Source organism: Vicia villosa, linkage group LG7, assembly GCF_029867415.1.
Source record: "Vicia villosa cultivar HV-30 ecotype Madison, WI linkage group LG7, Vvil1.0, whole genome shotgun sequence".
In the NCBI taxonomy this organism is placed as follows: Eukaryota; Viridiplantae; Streptophyta; class Magnoliopsida; order Fabales; family Fabaceae; genus Vicia; species Vicia villosa.
The window spans coordinates 14795925-14802922 of NC_081186.1; the positions used below are offsets into that span (position 1 = coordinate 14795925).

General features: G+C 37.9%; 1 pseudogene; it reads right to left on the bottom strand.

Annotated features, from left to right (window-relative positions):
* Positions 1–5205: 5205 nt before the first annotated feature.
* LOC131616976 (pentatricopeptide repeat-containing protein At4g21705, mitochondrial-like) lies at positions 5206–6936 on the bottom strand (annotated as a pseudogene).
* Between the last annotated feature and the right edge of the window lie 62 nt (positions 6937–6998).

The window sequence follows — 6998 nt, forward strand, 5'->3', positions numbered from 1 at the left end:
GATGGAGTCAGCAAAGTGGTAACCCAACCAGTTTTACATTCAACAAGAGGGGAGTCCCAAGAAGGCAAGATAATCTCCATCCCAAAGTAAACAAAAGGGTTACTTTCAAACTCCCTACTGATATCCCCACTGACAAATGGATTCAAGCAAGTGCAAACAAAGGAAAAAGAAAGTGGAGGAGTTTCGACCAAGGAGGCGGGACCTCTATGGCGTACGAAAGCAGTTTCAAGCATTGAAGTGGGAAGAATACAGGTTGGAGAACTACAAGGGTAAAAACCCAATGTCCAGATCACAATGGATAAGGCATCAAAGAATAAAAAAGGCTGAAAGAGAACTTGCGTCGAAGGAGGTTGGCGAATCCAGTAGCAACCAGTTTCCCTTAAATACTATGAATTCAGAAAAACCACCAGTGGGGAGAATGTTGTTTTCCCCAAAGAAGGGGGCTATTGGTGAAAAGATCTAGGAGAATCCCATGAACGAAGAAGATATGTTGACGGACGATTTTGAGTTACATAATAGGCACTCTTCGAGAGGCCTGATCAAGGGATGAAAGGGCATTTGAAACCATTATACATAAGAGCTGGAGTGGAACATGTAGGAATAAACAAAGTCCTAGTGGATGGAGGCGCTTCTATGAATCTAATGCCACAGTTCATGCTGAAAAGAATCGGGATGTTCGACACAGATGTCAAACCCCATAATATGGTTCTTTCCAACTACGAAGGCAAGATTGGACACACTCTAGGAGTAGTACAAGTAGACTTAACAGTTGGTTCGATTACAAGGCCAACTATGTTTATGGTAATACCAGCAAAGGCGAACTATAATCTATTACTTGGAAGAGAATGGATACATGGGATAGGAGCGGTCCTTACGTCAATGAATCAAAGGTTAACAATCTAGAGAGATGATGGAATTTTCGAAAACATTGAAGTCGACCAAAGTTATTACATGGAGGAAGTCAACCGGGTGGATAGGAGAAGTTTCTATAGGAATCTAGACAACATAGGGCCATGCAACCCAGCTGAAGAAGCCTATTCACCTAACAAAAACACTCTTTATTTCCTCACCCTACACCCAAATGGGTTTCAATGGGACAGTGAGATCATGGGAGAACCAGAAGACCTTGAAGGACTACTTGGTGTACGACCAACTAGCTGGTCTAACGAAGACGTTGATTATGTCTGAGTCACTTTTCTTCGAAACGATTTCGGCGTACTTGGCTGAGAACAAAATAAAGGCGGCTCTCGAAGCCGAAATAACAAACATGGTTGTTGAAGCCATAGATAAAGAATTGTGTAAAATAGGAACTAGGGTGCACTTCAAACCAAAACCCCCCAACGAACAGGTACCTGTTGAAGCGAAAGACCAGAGGCCTGATGCCATTTATGACGAAGAGCCTCTAGAATTTGAAAGAGATCCATTTTTGTCAAGCGCGAAGATGTTGGTGCAGGACCCCCTTGAAGAAGTAGACATTGGGGATGGAAGCACAAAAAGAATCACATATGTTAGCGCTAAACTAGGCCCAAGTATAGAAGTAGAGCTAATTAAATTGTTGAAAGAGCATAAAGAGTGTTTCGCCTGGGACTATGACGAGATGCCTGGTTTGAAGAGAAATTTGATCGAATTGAAGCTGCTTATTAAGGATGGCAAGAAGCCCATCAAGAAATTCCGAGGAGATTCGCTCCAGATATCCTTTCTAAAATAAAAAAGAAATTTGAAAGACTTCTTCGTTGCAAATTCATAAGGACCACAAGGTATATATCGCTCTTGTTATTAAGAAAAATGGTTCTTTAAGAGTATGTATAGATTTTCGTGGTTTAAATGTTGCAACTCCTAAAGATGAATATCCAATGCCTGTGGCAGAAATGCTAATTGATTCAGCTGCAGGCTTTGAGTATCTAAGTATGCTTGATGGATACTCTGGATATAACCAGATTTTCATTGCTGAGGAAGATGTGCCTAAAACGGAATTTCGATGCCCTGGGGAAATAGGCACCTATGAGTGGGTATTCATGCCTTTTGGCCTCAAAAATGCTGGGGAAACTTACCAAAGGGCAATGAAATCTATATTTCATGACTTCGTCTAAACTTTTATGCAAGTCTATATCGATGATATAGTGATAAAATTTGTATCAGGTGAAAGTCATTTGGATCACCTTCTCCAATCATTCGAAAGAATGAGAGAGCATGGCTTGAAGATGAACCCTCTTAAGTGTGCTTTCTTTGTGCAAGCTGGACATTTCTTGGGCTTTATGGTCCATAAAAAAGGCATAGAGATAAATCAGAACAAAATGAAAGCTATCATGGAAGCGAAAGCACCATAGACTAAGAAAGGGTTGCAATCACTACTGGGCAAGATAAACTTCTTGAGAAGATTTATCTCTAATCTAAGTGGTTGAACTCAAGCCTTCTCCCCCCTCATGCGCCTGAAACAAGGAAAATTCGAATGGAATAAAGAACATCAAGAAGCGTTTGACAAAATCAAACAATATCTAATGCGTCCTTCAATCTTGTCACCTCCTTGTGGGAACAGGCTTATAAGGCTATACATATCAGCTTCTGATGTAACAATAGGAAGTATGTTAGCACAAGAGGATGATAATGGCGTCGAAAGATTCATTTATTATCTTAGTAGGGTTTTAAATGATGCAGAGAAAACATATAATGCAATAGAAAAATTATGTCTTTGCTTATACTTCTCTTGTAAAAAATTAAAGTATTATATAAAGCATGTTGATGTGTATGTTTCTTTGCATTTTGATGTTATTAAGCACATGTTGTTGAAGCCAATCTTACGCAGTAGAATTGGCAAATGGGCCTTGGCTCTTACTGAGTATTCCTTAGCCTTCCTGCCTTTAAAAGCAAGTGGTCACAGATTTTATTGTAGACCATACAATGGTAAAAAATCCTCAACTCTACGTTGAGTTGAAACCTTGGAGATTATTCTTCGCTGGTTCTACCCATAGAGAAGGTAGTGGAGTTGGGATCTTAATTATTTCTCCTGATGCCATTGGTCCATATTTTAGGATGGATAGTGGATCAAGGCCCAAAATGCGTGACTGCCAGGATTCTTGGAGTATGTTTAGGAATCCTGGGAGGCTGCCAGAAACTAGTAGTTGGTCGGGCGGACACGTACTTATGGGCGACAAAGGTGCTCAGCGAGCAAAAGGTCAATCATCCCCAACTGAGGGGTAGAGCGGACGTCTTGCTGCTGGTGCAGATTGAGGTCTGGCCAGGGGACAATAAGGGTCTGTTGTCCTCGGGCCAGACGAATATGTGTCCTCGACAGAGGGACTAGAGGAAAAGGATCTTCCTTTGCCCTTAACTGGTTGGGTTAAGGCTATTGGGTCGTTTTGGGTGCAGAAGTGGATCGGGCCATGTATTAGCCATTGGGTCAGTCTGGAACAAACTTAATATTATTTTAATAAAGTAAGCTCTGTGATTTTACATTTCGATTTTATCTGGGCAAAACGTCCAGGTAAAAACTTCGTTCCTTGACTACGATTTTTTAAAGGAGACTAAGATACAATTCCTTACATATAATTTATACTTTTTTCAAATGAAAATATGACAAGTGTATAATTTTCTCCTACACATATGCAATTTTTTCCTATTTTCATTCCTTAAATGATATTTAAATATACTTATCATATTTACATTGAAAAAAATATAAATTATATCTAAAAACTTGTATCTTAGGTTTTTTTTTATCTTAGTTTTTTTTTTTTTAAATTCTCATAGTATGTCCTATATTTAAAGATGGCTATAGTTAAACATTTCTAACTTTTTTTACATTCATTCAACTCGTCAATTTTTTCTTTATCCTTTTCTTCCTATCACAATGACAAGATACCATGCCTGTCAAACTACCATATTTCTTTATTTTATAAGATGTAAACAAAGTAGGGTTGGGCATTAAACGGTTCAGATCAGTTTTCGGTTCAAAAATGTTCATCCATGACAAATCGTTGGATGCCCATATTATGCCCATCTGTTTCTGCCCAAATGTGTCATCGGATAGAACCAGTTTTCAGTTCAAAAATGTTCATCCATGACAAATCGTTGGATGCCCATATTATGCCCATCCGTTTCCGCCCAAATGTGTCATCGGATAGTTCGCATTACAGATCCTTCGAATGACTGGTATTTTGGGGAGTCAAACAGTTTAGAAAATTAACACATTTTTTTCTTGAATCATAAGAATATATAATAATAATTTAGAAAGTGAGAAAGCTGAGGAATAATGGACTAGAGTGTGACTTAGGAAGAAACACTGGTTTCAGAGTTCATTGCCATCATGCATCATGTGATCATGTTGAATATTTGACATCTAAATCGTACAGTAATGCTCATGGTATTTAGCAACCAAAAAGTTCTTCCACAACTTCCACCTTCTTCTCTTATTTGTTTATACAAACAAGACCATTATTTTATACTTTCATCATTTTTGAAAGATTTCATTCATGAATCAAGAATATTATAAGACTGATAGAGAAAAATAAAGAAAGAAATGAACAGAGTTAAAACTCAAAAAGACAAGTGTGTTATAATTCATAAGGAAATGTTGGCGGTGCTAATGTGCGACTGTAAGACACTTCATAGATATGTTCTCATGAATTCTCAAATTACAGAATTTGCAGTATAGCGCAGTAACAACGACTGCTACATAATATTTTTATTAAATATTAATACTATATCATAAGCCTATTTGGTCGGTTGCGGGTGCAATGAATTAAAATTTTCAATCCGCAACCGCCCGTCTTAATCCATATGAAACTGCCTCTGTACTAGGGGAGGACAAGAAAACCAAACCCGACCAAAAACCGAATTAGTCGTGTAAAAGATAGTGTTAATGGATGGGTCGGGTCGGGTTTACGAAGCAGTTTCATATGGGTTTACAGGTAAAGGAATTCAAAAAAAATTGTCTATATTTAAAAACATAGGTAGTAATATGTTTGAAAGAACATACACAACTAAAAATAAAATGAATAAATTCGTATGTATATGCTTATGAAGCATTGTTATAGGTGGTCTATGATATGCTATGTTAAAGTTTAATCTTCTATGCCTTGCAGCACTAGCTTACCGTGATAATTGCAGATATAAATAGATCTAAAACACAAAATGCCACATTCTAGTATAATTCAGGCAATGTACTACATTCATCATCATCAACACCAATTAAATATGATAGTTAGAAAGAGTTAGAAATCAATATTATTGCAATCTTGAGTTAAGAATTTCCCAAATCTCATCATCAAGCTCTATATTATCAACTGCCATACTCTCTAAAATCTTATCAACCTCTTTCCCACATCTAACATACATCTTGATCAAGAACATATACATATCCCTATCCATTGAAGTCACATTCTTCAGTGAATTCACAAAATCTTCTACTTCATCTATATCTCTGTTACTGGTAGCCCAACTCAATATGCTGGAAACAACATCCCTTTTTGGTCTCCAGCCTTTATTCTTGGGTTGTACAGCCACAGCTTCTTTCATGTACTGAAACGCCTTCTCCATGTTCCCCTTGTCAACATATCCAGCAGCAATGATAGCCCAACTATTAGGAATAGGATTCTTCCCTCTCTTAACCATGCTTTGCAGCATTGTTTCGGCTTTTTCAATCAAGCCATTTTTGGAATAACCAATCAAGAGGATGTTTGGAACCCTGAAATCATAAAAATTACCAGATAACTCCCACTCTCCAAGTAACTTTTCAGTTCCATCAAGGTCACCCAGCTTCACCAAAGAACCCAGCATGGTTATATATTCCCTGTTAAGTTGCTTTTTACAATTCTCTTTTTGAAGTTTCCATAATCTCATCATTGCATTTTTGTTTCCAAGGCTTGCATAATGTGAAATCAGATAATTGTAAGCAATCGTGTCGCATTTGTCTGCTTTGTCCTCGCATTTCTTCAAGTAGACCAAAGCTTTCTCTTTCAGGTCTACTTTGATGTAATAGTTAGCCACCATAGAGTACGTGATCCAATCCGATCCAACGTGGCTATGTTGTTCCATTTCTTCCAACAGTTTCTCCATGCTCATAAGATCTGATCGAGCACCATAAGAGTTTATGCCAAGCCTATAACTGAAAGTGTCGGGAGAAACACCGTCCTTTCTCATCAATGCCAAAACATCAGGGACTTTCTCATATTGCTCAGTTTGCAAGTAAAGACACATAATATTATTGTAATTGAGAACAGAAACAAAACCCATATCCTTCATTTTGTGCATCAGAGAGAGTGACTTATCAACTAGTCCTTCTCTTACATAACAATTCAAAAGAGCACCATAAGCCTTTTCAGTTTTATCTTCATCATTTAAATTCTGAAAATAGCTCTCCACACTATCCAGTCCACGAACTTTACCAATAAGATTTAGTTGCACGGCATGGTCAGTTGCTGAAATTGGGCATAGCCCTTTGCTACTCATCCATTCAGAAACCTGAACTTATCAACATTAACTATATCAAAGTCATTACCTCATAAAATGGACAAATAAAATAAGATTTTAACATAGAAAAATTAAATTAAATTGAAGCATGAATGAACTAGTAAGAAAAAACCCTAATTATGAGATTAAGAATGAGAGACCTGGAGAGCTTGATTAAAACGTTTGCTAGAGCGGAGGGTTCTGATGATGCGATGAAGCTGTTGATAATCGAGAGAGTTACCTTCTTAGAGCCAGTTTTCAAGAATGGGGAAATGCTGATGGAAGGGTCACCAAGTGGGCTTATTCCGGAGAAGAGGTTTTTACGGTTTGTGACTGTGGAACAGTACGGTTTACAGAGTAGAAAAGTTGAAGTGAAGTTACGAGACTTTTGAAGGATAGCAGAAAACGGTGTCGACGCCATTGTCAAGTGCAAACTGAGTGTGCTTGCAAAGTGTTTGTAAAAATGGCGCGTCGCGGACAATGATGAGGGAACTTGAATGGGTGAATGGGCTTTAGAAAGAAAGCACTCAATTTTGGAGGAATTAAATTCCAAC